Source organism: Protopterus annectens, chromosome 6.part0 (genome assembly GCF_019279795.1).
Source record: "Protopterus annectens isolate FY-2018-M chromosome 6.part0, PAN1.0, whole genome shotgun sequence".
Lineage (NCBI taxonomy): Eukaryota > Metazoa > Chordata > Ceratodontiformes > Protopteridae > Protopterus > Protopterus annectens.
Genome location: NC_056737.1, coordinates 570,441,168 through 570,458,128, shown reverse-complemented (window position 1 = coordinate 570,458,128; position 16,961 = coordinate 570,441,168).

Sequence of the window (16,961 nt, the reverse complement as noted above, 5' to 3'; positions counted from 1 at the left end):
TAATGTGACCCTGTAGATGGTTTTGGAGGTTAGAGAAATCATCTGCCCAACAGTATGAAGTTGTGATTACCACAGAGAAGCATGGGTATATTGTGTAGGTCGTGAGGAAGTATGTTGATAAAAAGAGGTAAAAGGATTGTTCCAAGGACAGAGCAGTGGGGAACACTAGAGAAGAAGACCATTACAGAGGATAGTGAATTGTTAATCTTTATCTGAAATGTTGTACTGTACAAAACAGTTGTCAGCCATGTTAAACGATTGAAACCAAAACTGGGAAAAGCCATTTCTTTTATAAGAAGTACTTGATTTATAAAATAAAATGATTTCCACAGATCAACAAAAATAATGTCAATTGCATGCCCTTTGTCACAGATAGAGCAGGTAGCATTGGTGGCTAGGATAAAAACTGTTGTGCCATTGAACGGTTGTACTGTTGAAACCTTGTCAAAAACGGGTTCCTATTACGTTATTGATGTTCTGAAACTTTGAACACCATAAGGTCAAACCCTTATGTTCGAAGTGTCAGAACTTCGATAATGGTTAAAAAAAAATAAATAAAAATAAAAGCCAAAAAATAAAGTATTACAAGCAGGGGGCAAGCCCCCCTGCACCCACACACCTCCCACTCTTTAAATATACCAACTCCAAGATTGCACTACAGTGCGGTAAAGGGAAATCTTCCCTTTCCGCACTGTACTGCGATCTTGGAGTTGGTATATTTAAAGAGTGGGGGTGTGGGGTGTGCAGGAGGGCTTGCCCCCTACTTGCAACAGTTAGGTAGGTTTTAGGGTTTATTTTTTTTTTTATTGTTTTACGTTCGAATTTTTGAAACTTCGAACATCTGAGTTCGATGTTCTCAGGTTCGAAGTTTCAAGGATTCGACAACGTAATAGGAACACATCAAAAACTACAGTCTTAACAGTGCAAAACATATCTGTCCTGAATAATGTAAATCATCTATTTGTAAATAATGTTCTCTAGAATTTTAGCTAGTGGGCCACTTGAGAGGAGTGAGATTATTTAGTGGTGTGGATATAGTTGGAGGGATGACAGGATTTAATGATGTGGCTGATATCAAAATAAATGTCAAAAAACTTAATGATACTTACATGATAAAAATTATGTGAAATAACTGCAAAAATGACAAGATAGAAACTTAGAAGATAAAAGCCTAAGCCAAAAAAGCAGAGTATGATGAGTGTAATACACATGAATTAAAAAGCATAAACAGGACTAGAACTGATATAAACAAGTCATTGTAGAAAACATAAATGACAGGCCAAGAAAAGGAAAGCTAAATGAACCAATACTGTTCTATACTGTACTAAAAGATAGACATTAAACAACTAAATAATGGATGATATAAAGAGAAACATTAAAAAATAAACATTCAAGCAACAAATGGCAAACACAATGCATACACAAATAAATAAACACATGCATACATGCATGCATACATAAATAACAGAAAATCCAACAGGGGAAAGTGAAAAAATGTAACAATAATAAGCCAAAAAATATGACTTCCACAGCACTAAGGGGTGGAGCACTGATTGTGATACCAAAGACTCAGATTTGAGTAGGAGGATGTTGATTATTGATAATTACCTGGGGTAAGAAAAGGGCCATCCTATTTGGGGTTGGGAGGGTGGCCTACTAGTTAAGGTGTTTGCCTTACAAACACAAAGTGCAAGGTTTGAGTCTCACAAGGGATAATTGGCTAGGCTTACAATGGCTCGCAAGGGTGATTAGCCTAGTACTAACCTATGAACCTATAAAAGGCAACTAGGGCTATACACATGGAAGAATCAGTAGGTCTAGCCCTGTCATAAATATTTATCTCTTTGGGTGCTTGGTAGTACAAATATAACCACACACTATGGATTGATGCCATTGTACAGAACACTTAGAATGTGGTAAAACTGTTAGCAGGGCATAGGAACAAAAAAATCCAAACTGATCATGGTGGTAATCTGGTTATGGTCTTGGGTAGAAGAAACCTAGAATAAAAGAGTGAAAGAGGAGCTTGATGGATAGTTTCTGGATTATCAAAAACATTTAAAAATTAAGAACCATGCAGAGTAATGCAAATGTAACAGATAAGGCAACTATTGGCTCCTGCTTCCCAAACAGTCAAAGTCATCAGTAGTAGTAATAACAATAATAATAATAATAATAATAATAATAATAATAATAATAATAATACATGGCTGGAAGTTAAAACAACCGCACAAATCCCAATGCTCCATAGAGCGGGTAGCAAGTTCATGCTGAAATGTGATTCCTTACCCAGCTACACTCTCATAAAACCCCTTAAGCCCTCCCTACGCTTAGCTCATTTCCTCCCAATCTTCCTACTGTCCCATTTAATCCTTTCCTCCCACCACAACTAGCTTCCTCGGGCAGTTTTGTCATTATTGGTTCATATATTTGTTTAAATCCACACTGCAAATATGTTCAAAATAGATTTAAAACATGCTCTAGCAAGTGTGCTATATTATACAAGTAATATAAATTAATACAGTCTGGAGGGTGAATCAAAAGCATATGCATGTTTGCATAGTTCTAAATATGTGTGCAAGGGGCATATAATTTGAAACAGCCCAAAGGTAAACTTCATCCACCACTGGCCAGATGCATTTTCTTTGAATATCGGTTTCAGTGCTGTTTCAATGAATGTGAGTTTCAAGGGCAAAGTTATAATGCAAAGTCTGTTTTCATTGTGAGACTGTATTGCTTTGTTTAGCAGATGTCTATCAGTGTTTGTGCTATAAAAATTAAAATAAAAGTTTTAAATTACATACAAACAATCATTGTAGAAGTAAAGCATAAAGCAGTATGCACATTAGTGTGCATGGTAAATGGGGAGAAATAGACAAGTAATGGGACACTGGAATGGCTGTAGGGGGCAGGGCTTTGTATGGGTGGGCCCCATTTAACTATGACTTTGTGATGGGGGATGGGCGGCAAACTCAAAGACAGCACCAGGTGGCACAAACTCTAGCTACACCACTGTTTGCAGGTGAAGTAGATTGAGGAAACATATATATGCAAATATTTTGAAGACGCATGTGAATTTGACATCATTACTAGACTCTGTTTTGTCTTGCTCTTTATTGCATTAATTTAACAGTTTCATTTTACTTATTTACTTTAATTATTAAATCTTTATGGTTTGTGGAATGGATGGGCATACAGTAGTATCAGGGCTACATTAAAATCAGATTCTGTATCAGATTACTGTGTGCTCTGACATTTGCATGCCATCCAACTAGACAAGTGATTATGCAGGGCAGCTAGCCAACTGATTGTCAAGCCTGCTGGACTGTGCATATTTGACTTTGTAAATACCATACATTCCTAGCTCTTTCCTAGTATAAGCAAAGTATATTTTCTTAATACCATTTATAAGAGGTCAGTTTACATACCTCTCAATTGTCCAGATTTTTGCCTCATATTTTTGGTCGGTCTTTATAAAATTTATGGTGTTCTGGTAAATCACTGAGGTTGAAGTCACTAAATAATGACATACATTCGAGTTTCAAACTTCAGAAAATGCATGCTAACACAAATTCTGTTTCTTTTCTAGCAATTTTCTGAGTGTTTAAGAGTGATATTTGACATCTATCCCTATTTTTGGATCTTTGAACCCTTTATTTTAGGCTTTGTCCAGATTTCTTGTGATAAGAGGTTGAGCGGTATGGAGATATCTACATTTTCACTAAGATGATACAAATAACAAAGGCCTACGTAAGCCTAGCCAACAAGGTTCCCTGGCTTATGCCACCCATGAAAGTTATTTTCCTGTGCCACTGTTGAGCAGAAACACAGAAGTGATCCCTGGGGTGTATTTCCCATTTCCCATCCACTCATCAATATTTTTCTTTGAGTGCTAATGAAGAACTTTGCTTGACATAGATGGTGTATTGCCTAATGAGCAGGATTCGAAATAAAGACACCTTTCACCAAAAGTCAACTAATACAAACTTTATTTCTACCAAAAAGGCTAACAAGCTAATAAGCTATATTTGTCTGTTAGAAATGGAAAACTAAATCCACTCTATTCTACTAAAATAAAAAGTTTAACAGAAAGAAAGATTAGACAATACCTTTAAAGAAAGTTATACATCACTGATAAAGGGAAAGCGTCATCCTGTCTTCAGTCTCGACTGGGAAGCCCCGTTGCAGTCAGGCAGGAGTCCTCATCAGGAAAACAATCCTGGGCAGTGCGTCCACTCCACAGGTGAGGCTTCTGCCTGAATGCAGAGAATCCCATCTATATATAACCAAGTTGTTTACCACAAGTCATGAGAATCAGTACTTTCCAGTGTAGGCTGTATCTTGGTAGAGCATTCTGTGGTGTTGGCCACCCACCCCAGAAGGAACAGCAAATCCTGCCAAGTACAATGATTCTGCAAATTTTGAGTACTACACTGGAATATTCCAATAACCTTGTAAGTTTTAGTACATTACTAGAAAATTCCAGACAAGTCATGTTTCATAACTAAAAGTAGTAAACAAAGTATGTTTCGTAAATAAAATGTAACTTGCTGAAATTATCAGAATGTTCTGGAACAGAGCATCATCTGTTATGCCTGCTCAGAAGACTAGAATGTTTTAGAATAAAACATCATTCTATATATCAAAAAGAAATAAGAAAGAATAAAATGAATGTTGAGATATAATGAGGCAACAGTCAAATAATCACACTCACTCAATGTTTCCCTCTTTCGTATCACATTCGTATCGCAGATGGGTAGCCTGTTCCAGAATATGGAAAGTCTCTGGGACAGAAATCTATCCCTCCAGCATGTCCTATTTATTGTGGTGACAAGGTGTAGGTCCCTAGAGCATGTAGCTCAGAGGCATTGAGATTTCTTTAGGTGTAGCATGTCCAACAGCTCTGGGTTTGACATAGCTTTATATGTTAGGCAGAGATCACCTCAGAGTAGGCGATATGCTTCGGAGTAAAGCTGGAGTTTTTTGAGATGGTCAGTATAGGACATTTGTTTGAGGCCAGTAATCCTCTTTGTGAGGTACTTCTATGGCCTTTCCAGCTGCTGTAGATGTCTTGTGAGGTACATTCCAAAAGGGGCGTTGTACTCTATAATGGGTCTAATGAGTGTCAAATAGAGGGGAACAATGACCTCTTTTTTCCTGGATGAGAACCCTTTTATGATGAGGTGTGCCACGTAGAAGGACTTCCTGACTACTGTGGTGATGTGACTATCAAAGGAGAGACTACTGTCCACCTGGGTCCGAAGTTCTCTTATCACAATTCTGTGCTAAGTAGATTGCTGCTTATGTGGTAGTTCATGGGTACAGAGTTTTTACCAAAGGGGATGACACTACACTTTTTGGTACTGAGCTTGAGGCCATGAATTTGACACCAGGCATCTGTCTCAGCGAGGCCCTTCTGTAGGATGTCCACATCACTTGACTATGGCACCTAGTTTGCAGTCATCTGCGAACTTCATTAGCCAGAGACCTTCTGTTTTAGCCTGTACTTCAGAGAAGTAGATACTAAACAGGAGAGGTCCCAGGACTGAAACCTGTGGTACTCCACTTGTCGCTGGTTTGGGGTCAGATTTGGAGTCTGCAACTTTTACAGTGTGGGTTCTGTCAGTGAGCCAGTTGGTAACCCATCTTGTGACATAGGGATTTATACCTAATTTAGTGAGTTTAGCTATAATTCCAGAATGGAGGATGGTGTTGAAAGCCTTGGCGAGGTCAAGATAGGCTGTGTGAACCACTTTGCCCTCATCTACGACTTTGGTGACTGCCTCAAAGAAGTTGATCAGGTTCAGGAGGCATGATCTGCCTTTCATAAACCCAAACTGGGTGGGATCCAGAGTTTGGAGGTTATCAATGTCTTTGTTTATGAATTCCATAATGATACGTTCCATGGCCTTGCAGACCAGGCTCATCAGGCTAATAGGGCGATAGTTCCCAGGATCAGTGGCGGCTCCCCCTTTGTGGAGTGGGATAACTGTTGCTGTGTGCCATACAGTGGGCACAAACCCTGATGTGAGGCTATTATTGAACATGGTGCTTAGGTGAGGAGCCAGTTCGTTCTGAAGTTCATGTAAAACGCAACCTGGAATGTTGTCCGGTCCCGTGGATGCTGTGTTTTTAGCTTTAGAGAGTGCAGCTTTTACCTACATAGTTGTGATTCCATGGATTATGCATTATTCCTGTATAGATATGGGCCCTTTAGGGGGTGAGGGGGGTAAAGTTAGCACTGAACCTATCTGCCAGGATGTTGGCGATATCAGTTGGTTCTGTAATTTTCGTGCCGTTGTGCTGTAACTCAGAGCAGATCTGGGTGTTGCTATCAAGATTCTTGACATAGCTATAGAATGCTTTGTGGTTGTCCTTAGAATTAGTGGCGATTTTTTTTTCGTAGCTAGCTTTGGAGGATCTTATAAGGGATCCCAGCTTCTTACTGAGGCTGACCAGGGAGCTCCTCCACTCATGGGATTTTACTCTCTTTTGCAACAGTTTCTTCCTTCTGTTCTACAGTTTGTTTATGGCAGGGAACCACCAGATTGGCTTTCTTTTTTTGGAGGATAGCGTCTTGGTTCTGTTTGGGATAGCACGATCCATGCACTCGTGTAAGTGCTTATAGAGTGCATCTGTGTAGGATTCAGCAGTTGTAACTGTATTGTTCATCTGCATGGGTGTCATGAAGTTCACCACTTCTGTCTTAAGAAACATGAAGTTAGCTTTGGAGAAGGTTTTTACCATGGTTTCCTTAATGGGGGGGTGGGGGCGGGATGTGGATATCAAGAGTGATTAGCTTAAGGTCGAATCGGACCAACGAGGCGTTGACTTCAGGTGTGGAACACCAGTCATCTGTGTTGGTAATGACTAGGTCTAGGATACTGTTACCCCTGTTGGGGGTGTGGATAAGTTGATCCAGGGCATTCGAATTTATGAATTCCAGAAACCGTTGAGCTAAGGAGCTGGTACATGAGTAGTTTTCCCAGTTAATGGTGGGGTACTTGAAGTCACCCATTATTAGGGTGTTTGGTTGAACCCCAATATTTTCCAGTACATCAAGAAAAGAAGAGTGGGAATCCTGGGGCATGGTGGGGGATCTGGAGCAAGCTACAATTTGGATTGCAGTTTTACCCAGAGTTAGTTGCACTTGGATAACCTCAGATGCATCATGGTGAGCAACTAGCCTGGAGGTGTGGATATCCTTAAGGAATATGGACACACCTCCGCCTTTGTTGTTTCAGTCCAGGTTACATGGCCGAAAAGTGTGGTATGAGTTATAGCCTGGTAGTGCAGGGGTGCTCTCTGGAGCCTTGAACCAGGTCTCAGTCACTGCACAGATATCAATGTTCTCCATTTTAAGGAGTGCCTCGAGTGAGTGCATTTTGACATTTAGACTTCTAGCATTGAGTAGCATTACCCTCAGTGTTTGCTTGCCTGTTCCTGTTATGGTGGTGAATTTGTCATTTGAACCTTGCCTAAAAAAGGCACTATAGGGGCGGCAAGAGCCTTAGCCAGTATCCGGAATCCCATGGGCGACAAGTGCAGGCCATCTCTAGCAAAGCATCGTGGTCTGTCGATCATGTCATCCCAAGCAGACAGATACTGGATCCCCTTAAAATGACACCAAAAGCTTAGCAAATTGATCTTTTGGGCTCCAGACCAGTTCTGGTTCACTAATTTATCAGTATAAGAGGTTTGTTGCTTGTTTTCATGGTTGCATTTGTACATGGTCAGAGGTGAACACTCTCTAGAAGATGAAACTGCGTTGAAGCCAGTCAGATCATTTTTTTAATTAATTTTGTTATTTTTTTCTAGGATATACTGCCAGTTTTTCATAGCAAAGTACCTACATAGCTATTTTACTGAGTCCTGAGCCATTCCTGAGAAGTTTTGTTAGCTGGTTACCAGGAAAAGAAAATATCTGTGCTTTCACATTAATCACACTTCTGCTTACAGGAAGGGGTTTACTTGGCCTCTTGACTGTGAATGAAATGATCTGTGCTGAGGAAGGGGGGGTGTTCATCTATCATAAACATTGTGACAGTTTGTTAACTTCAGTACTAGAAGGATTTATTAACATATGTTGAGTTTGACACATGAGTAAAATGAGGAGTTGTCTAAAGCATAGGTCAAAAACATGCACATCGACCAAACCAATCTTTTTTTTCTGAGGAGATAAAGGCCACTGAACTTTCATAACCTAGCTAACTAGTGAAATGCAAGCTTGACTGGAATCATCATCATCAACCTCCCCCTTTTCTGATTTTTTAAATGGGGTCTGCTGTTGCTTGTCAGTTGTCAATCTCTCTCTCGATTCAATGCAGTTAATATTATTTTTATATAAGAAAATAGTATTTTAGTTTTATACAAGTTCAAAGTTTGCTACATGTTCAAATGTTTACATAAACAAAACACTATTATGGTTATATTTTGTGTTTAATATTTTGTCTGCTCTCCAGTTTGCGTTTGAATGCTGATATCCCACAATTCCATTGGATTGGGTGGGGGTTACATAATTATATATGCAAATGTTATGTTAATCAGCATACCGATTTTTTTTGGCCAGTTGTACCTACTTTTCTTGGGGCTTTGTCCAGATATTTGATGTTTCCAGGTTAAGAGGTATGGGTAGGATTTGTGTTGGCATGCAATTTCTGGATGGTGTGTGTGTGTGGGGTGTTGTCTGAGGCTTTAGGCTTTAGGCTGAGCTTTAGGCTGTTCCAGTAAGAATAAATAAATAAATAAATTATTATAAAAATAACTACATTGGTACAATAGCTCTCAATTGTCCAGATTTTTGCAGAATGTCCAAATTTTGCATCATATTTTTGGTCTGCTGCTCATAAAATTTGTGGTTTTCTAGCAAATCACTGGGATGATCTGAGGTTTGAAGTCACCCGTTGGTGGCATGCATTTGAGTTTCAGTCATCACATCCTCTGCAGGATGTATGTTACCATGAGCCCTGTTACTCTAGCAACTTTTTAAGTTATTAAGAGCAATATTTAGAATCTGTCCCTAGGCCCTTTGTCTCCCCATTTTGTCAGGCTTTGTCCAGATTTCTTGCACTAAGAGGCTGAGAGGTATGATTGTTCGTTCTGGCACATTGGTTAGTTAGGCAGTGATGACAAATTTTGAAATCAGACTTTGTTTTAGAATGACGGAAGGGAACTTGTTTGCTTGCCTCTGATGCAGCAATGGGCATATAGCTTGGAAGTGATGTTGCTTTTCAGGTAACTGCAATCTAAAAAAAATAAAAATTAAAAAATAAAAAAAAGACGGCTTGGCTTGGAAGTAATGTTGCTTTGCAGGTAACTGCGATCTGGCGAATTAAAAAAAAATTATTGCTGACATGGGTTCATGCTCAGAGTTGGGTTTCAGGGAGATTTAGTAACCTGTTACTTCACGGGCGTTCCTGGAGTCTCTGGCATGGGGCATTGAAAGCTACCATCCTGTGCATGTTTAGTAAAACACTAACAGTCATGGGGGGTCATGGGGGGGTTGGTGCACTTTTCTGATTCCGGGCATAGGGGCACCATTACCCTTTTAACTCACAGATGCGTGATTGAAAGGGAAAGAAGGGAAGAAAAAAATGAAAAACAAAATTGTAGATGTTGATAACAGGTGCTGGGTATTGGTTGAATCCTGACAATGCATGGCTATGTATGGGGGATTAAGACTAGAACACAGTGGATCAGTTTTTGAGCTTTGGACTTCTTTCTCTTCACAGGAGTGGTTATTTTAGCAACTTTGAGTATGTCAGAGCAGTGTTTAAGGATTGTTCTTTGCTGGACCTTCGTTCCTCTGTTGTTTATGGTCTACCTAGAATTTGGGCTGTAAGAGGTTGAGATTACCTCTCAACTGTACAGATTTTTGCAGAATGTCCAGATTTTGGCCTTATGTTTTTGGTCTGTTTCTCAAAGAATTGTGGTTGTCTGGCAAATCACTGGCAAATCATTGTGAGTTGAAGTCAGAAAATTATAACAGACATTTGAGTTTCAGACTTAATACCCTTCACAAAATTCATGGTAATGCAAAACCTGTTATTCTATCAGCTTTCTAAGTTTGTAAGAGCAAATTTTAAAAAGTGTCCCCAGTTTTGGGCTTTTGTCCTCCCATTATTTATGGCTTTGTCCAGATTTCTTGTTCTAAGAGGTTGAGAGGTATGGGTTGAGAGCATCTGCACTGAATGTTGGTGGGTGGCAGGTGGAATGTGCTAGCACCATGACTTTGCTAGGCAGACATTTTCCACTAGCATCATACCTCTCATACAGATTTTCACAGGAGGGATATGTATGCACAGAATGTCTAGGTCTTTGCCTCATAGTTTGGTCTGTTTTTCACAAATGGTGGTTATTTGGCAAACGACTGGCAAGTCATTAAAATTTGTAGTTAGAAATGAGGACAGACATTTGATTTCAGGATACCTACCCTTCAGGAAATTCATGCTAATGCAACATTGGACCAGTTATATATATTTGTAAGACCAGTAGTTTGTAAGAACAAGTAACTTTAGTTTGTTATGGAGTCCCCAGACTGGACAGCTAGCTTAATGCAGGTGGTAAGGGGTGGCATAGTGATATTGTGTTTGCCGCAAAAGACACAAGGTGAAGGGTTTGATTACCATCTTTAATGTGTGGGGGTCACAGAGCTCATATGGATGAAGGGGCTGAATTGGTGAACTATGAAAGGGATGGGGCTCTTCTTCATTTTTCTATCACTTTCTCTAAGCACAATATTTTTAATATTGGTTCTGCAAGGTAGTTAACCTAAAAAGGTCTCCACCATTTTCTCCAAAAGGTTAAGAGGAAGTCAAGTGTTAGCAGGAGAGCACAAACAAGGCCTCACTATTAACATTGTGCTTAAAAATGGTAGACTACTTGTACAAAAGGGGGGGCAGGCAGCTTCTTGGTGGTGGGAGTAGTGGAGTTTTAGTGTATATATCTTTTGCTGAATTTGCTAGGGTGCTTGGATTTGTTCAACCACAGGGTCACAATCAAGGTTGTCTGGGCCATCTTGCATTGATCTGTTTCCTAAGAAGTTTGTAGGCATACTGTGTTTTAGGCACATAATGTTAAGTATGGCACCTTTCCAGTAAGTAGAATTAATAGGTAAGTGGATGCTGTAGAAGGTGGGTCTGCTTGTGTTTGTCTCTGGTAAGAACGAGTGGATGGTGAGGATGGTGGCAGTTCCATTCCTCTGCTAGGTGAATGCTTCTCATCTGACACGTTGAAAGTTTGGTAAGGTTACGGGGGATAGTGTTAGGTAAACCCTTCCCCTTTAACATGGACACTGTTTCAGGCTCTGTAATCTGCTGTATTGGTAGAAGTATGGAATGGTTTAAATTTTGTTTACCGTTCCTAGACATGAGATACACTTGAGAGTTAGGTGTAGGTTATCGAGGTGTTTTACTCTGTGTTTTAAGCATCTTAATTTTCATTGCTGGGTACATGTTGCTGTTAGAGCTGCTTGTACAGTAAAGCAGAACATGAGAGAAGCTGCCAAGGTTGCACTTTCTAACAGAGGAATGGGCACATTTGTATAAAATGTTAATTTGTGTAAGTGATTGTGCAGGGTGGTCTTTGTAGTGCTTGTTTACAGAAATGATCCCAAGACTGTTTTGAACATTAAGTTAACTTGGCCCATACAGTGCATTTTGGAATTCTGGATGGAAGTCATGAGGTAACTCAGGTATTTCGATGTCCACAGTTATTGCTCCTTGAATCATAAAACTGTTTGCTGCATTATGTTCCTTCACTGGTGGTGAAAGGATTTTGCTGAGGGATAAGGTAGTGCCAGGTTCTTGAGGATATGGTATGTGGAGCAAGGTAGCATCTGTCTAGCGGATGAACAAGGTGGACTCTTGTCAGCACCTACTGTTGTCGTTAAGAAGTTTTGGTTTGTGTGTGCACAGGGCTTACAGTTGTTTTTTTTCTTTTGCAGATGTGGAAGTGCAGAGTGGGCATCAGTTGGTGGCCTGAAGAACGTGCACTTGAAAATAGATGGATGCAGCTGTGGTGGATGTTTTGGCTGCTGGGGTGGTGTGTAATGAAGTTGCAGGTAATCCTACTTTAGTAAGTACACATTTAGGCATGTCAGAATTGGTGGATTTTAAATGTAGTGTGGGGACAGGTGAGGAAGCATTAATCACAGGCAGGGTGAATCAGGTTTGGAATTTTTTAGGGGGAGCTGGGCTTGTCCATAGGGGGGGGGGGGGTGCAGTTACAGCAACATGAGTTTGGGGCAGGCTTTGGTAGTGATAGTGGGGTTTTAAGTTACTTGGGCAAGGATGTGCTGATGGGTTGCTCTGTGGTCTGTGCTACTTTGACAGTTAGCACTGTTGGTGAAAGCCAGGGACAAGGATGGATTAATGAATGTTTTGCAGCTCTTCAGTCTCCGGAATGTTGCATGTCAGGGAGTTCCTCTGGGTTGCTTTGTGAGTTCATGGCCACCCTTTTTCTTAATCGAGCATCATTGGGTAAGGGTTAATAAGTTGGTGCATGCTGATTCGCCATTCTGATATATTTGTGTTTAGTAGATAATGGTAGGGCATTTGAGCATGCAGATGGAGTTGTTCAGGCGGATTTGCAGTTAATTACAGAAGTGATAGGAAATTTGGGGATGGGGTATATTTTTGGGGGAATGGTTTTTGGCTTGCGGGCCAGCATGCGGGAAAGCTGCTGGAAGGAAGGATGTTAACTGTTTAGAGTTTCCGTTTGGTTGGCATTGAAGGTGTAGCAGGAGAAGTTGCGAAGAAAAGGATTCACTTTTATGCAGAAGGGTTCCTTTCCTCCAACTCCAACTAGCATTCGTCCCCTACCCTCTTATTTCCCCTGACTACTTGTGCCTAGCCCCTCCACCTGAAGATGCCCCTGGACAAATTGAGTTGTTACCAAACCTCATTTAGTGAATTTTTAATCTCCCATGACTCAATTTCACCGGTAGATATTTTAATTGTGGATAATTTATTGGAGATAGTACTTTCTAAAAAGTTATCACTTTTGAAGGTGAACATTTTCATCAGGTTTCTAGACTGTCTACGGGAGCAGCATATGCTAATGGACTATTAGCAGAATGGAAGAAATTATATGTTTTTCATTATGGTTTTCATTCATTAATACATACTTATTGCAGATTTTTGGATGATATTTTTTTATTTTGTGGAGGAGTACTGTAGAGAGTTAATATCCTTTATTTCTCTTTTTGGAAACTACTACTCATTTTTTGAGGTTTACCTACCAGATTGAGTTTGAATAAATGAACTATTTGGATGTTATTATTGGCCAGGATGGGAATCTGCAATGTTTCACTTCTACCATCTATAGGTAAAACATGTTTTATAATTCATACCTACACTTCAAGAGTTGTTATCCCCTATATCATAAAGGATAGTTAAGGGCCAGACTCTCTAGAATGATTCCAGGTGAAGAGACTTTTGAGAGACAGAAATGTATTATTTGTTGGGTATGTTTAAAGACAGGGGATACCCTGAATATTTATTAATTTCCATTAAAGAGGAGGTACTTAAGGTTAAAAAGACTAGATTTGCACCTTTATTATTAGAACAGAACAATACCCCTAATACTAATGTTTTTAAAGGTAATTAGTAGGATGGCATTGTTGTTGAAGTCTCACCCTTTATTGTGCCATTTAGTTGTTATATTTCTAAATATATCACAGCATTTAAAAATGTGTGGAATTTGGTGTCTCCTGGAGATATAAAAGAGAAATTAAGTAAATTGTAGAGGCAAAAATGAATATATGGTAATTTTTAATATATAACATCTTTTTAATTATATTTTATAAGCATTTAAGTGTTTTTATGGTATAAATACGCCAATTAATATTGTTTTTGTTATCTGATTTGTGGAAATTTGTATTTATGGGATGAAACCACTTATTTGATTGCATGTACATTAAAGTATAATTCTTACCAGCTCAGTAATCTATTCTGCTGCTGGATTTATGAACTGTGTTACAATGTGGTGTACATCATTTAAACTGTACTTCTGAAGAGTGCCTGATATATTTCCTTAAGGTGGTTATCAGTTCTTAGTGTAGCTTTTGGTGTAAGACTTGCTTCAAACTAAAAAAATCATCCTAGCACTCTATCTGAAGAGGTTTAAGTAAATAGACTTTATAGCACAACTGCACTTTCTAGCCACAGTTTATGCTACTCAGGCCAGTAAAAGTGGATTCTTTAATTCACCTTCTCAGACAAATAATTTGTTAGCTGCTGCTTATTTCTCAACTCCCTATCTTGTGCTGCAATGGTGTGAGAAAATGCATATCCAAGAAAGGCCTCTTCGCTTTCCAAGAAAAAGCCTAAATGTCCACTATCCTCAACTCCTGTTGGATTTGCATATGCAATAAAATGCAAAAAAATATTCCACCAACAGTCTCAGTTAACAACTGAGCTCCTCACAGGCAAGGTTTATGACATAACCTGTTCCCTTTTTTTCCAAAACAGATGTCACATTTTAGCTGACTTTTCAGTATCAGAAGATGAACAGGGATTGGACATGGATGTTTCAATGTCAGAACTACATGAGACATAAATAGAAGGTCTTAAGGCTGGCTACAGAATGTTACAGCCCCAGTAGTCAATTCAGAGGAATTGTTCTGTTCCAATGATCCAGTAAAACTGTCACTTGATGCATTCTGTAAGGTTTAATGTGGGGGTGGGGGTGTGTGTTGCTACATGCAAAAAGGCAGTCAATATGATTTGTTGACATTATACAGTTAATTTTAATTTTGTTGTTCATTCCACAGTACCCTTTAAAGCACTGGAAATACTACAGAATAATCAATGCTCACTGCATTTGTTTGTTAAGCACTGTAATGCATTTGTTTGTTAAGTACTGTAATGCTATACTAGTACAACAGTCTAAGTATAAGGAATGTATGGATGCATGATAGTCCATCTGCATACCATGACTAAGTACATCTTGTTAACTGAATGGGAACACTTGAATTTTAATTAAGCTCCAGAGATTGCTGTTGCATACCTTTAATGGTATGCTTAATTAACAAACACATTTTATTTTGAGGTTTTTGAACAGGGTCATAATATTACAAGGCTGGGTAGGGTAACTTAATTACATCCATGCTTGGATGCATGCCATACTTTTCAACCTCTTAGCACAAAAAGTCTGGACAAAGCCAAACAAAATGGGGGGACAAAGCCCCAAAAAAGGGACAAATTTTAAATCTCGCTCTCAAAACTTAGGAAGGTGCTAGAATAAAAGGTTTTATGTTACCTTGCATTTTATGAAGGATATAAAGTCTGAAACTCAAATGCCTGTCATTACTTAATGAATTCAGTCCTCCCTGATTTGCCACAAAAATCCAGAAAACAACAACATTTATGAGGAACAGACCTAAAATATGAGGCAAAAATCTGGGCAGTTGAGAGGTATGATGCATGCTATTAATTCTTCTTAAACATCATTTGTGAAGGTTTTTCTTTAGCATTTCTTTTTGCTGTAATTATGCTCTCACCATGAAAAACTGACCTAAAATATGTAGAATTTACTTGTATTACTTCCATGCCTGTCAGTTATCTGGTATTTCCCAGAATATCCTGATTTTACTCTTAAAATTAATTCAAGAGCCCAGCAGAATCTACTAAAAAAACAAAAAACAATCCATTCTCGACTGGACTTTAGTTAATTTCCCCAAAGAAAATTATCATGTGGGCTGCCTACCTTATGAACTAAGTGACCGCTGCCCCACATTTCTACAGGTAAAGATACCCAAACCGGTACTAAATAAGGAAATTAGAGATGAACACAAGGTTAATCCACAAATTTTCAATAGAATACTACAACAATGTAACTGGCACCCGCTACAGACTCTAGCACTAGACCAGGCAGTCGACTTTTTCACTAGTACTTTTATAAATGTTATAAATACAATAGCCCCCATTAAGAAATGTAGAACCAAATTTAACTATGAACCTTGGCTAAAGAGGACCACAAAAGCCCTACTAAAAACCAGGGACAATGCCTGGATGAATTGGAAAAAGAACAATACCTGCCAAAATAGACAAATATATCAGCAACTTCGAAATCAGGCCAAAAAACAAATAAAAATTGATAAACAAAACTACTTCCTTAATGTCCAAAACAAACATTCCAAAAACCCACAAAAATTCTGGCAAGCTATCAATTCTCTTCTAAAACCCGGCAAAACTACTACCCCATCCGCAAACACCAAGACTAACAATGACAGCATAGCTTCTCAATTTAATCAACACTTCACAGACTCTATTCTTCCATTATCTACCCAACTATCTAACAATAATCCTACACTCACGCCAACCATATATAACAAAGGTTTACCCTCCTTTACACTCTCACCTGTACCAACCTCCATTGTAAAAAAACTGCTATTAAAACTAAAACCTACCACCTTCGCAGCAGATGGTCTACCCACTAATTTCCTAAAATTAGCTGCAGAGTCCCTGGCTTACCCTGTCTCAGTTCTTATTAACTGCTCCATACAAGAAGCTAAGATCCCCAAATTGTGGAAAGTGTCATACATTATTCCTCTACACAAAGGTGGCAACTCCTATGAGCTATCAAACTACCAGCCCATTGCTATCTTATTCCCCCCTTCCAAGCTCCTAGAGAAATGTATTCATACACAAGTGATGCACTTCTTAATCTCACACAATCTTCTCTCCTCTACACAGCATGGCTTCCGCCCAAATCATAGTATAACTACTGCTCTTCTGTCGTTCACCAATCACATTAACCAACTTAGAAACAAAAATCACTTCATATCAGTCATATTCCTAGCTCTATCTAAGGCATTCAACATGGTCTCTCACAACCTACTTCTAGACACTCTAACTACAATGTCCTTTGTCCCCTCCACTACTTCTTGGTTCAAAAACTATCTCTCTGATAGACAACAGGCAGTCAAATGGCAGGGTGTACTATCACCTTTACTACCA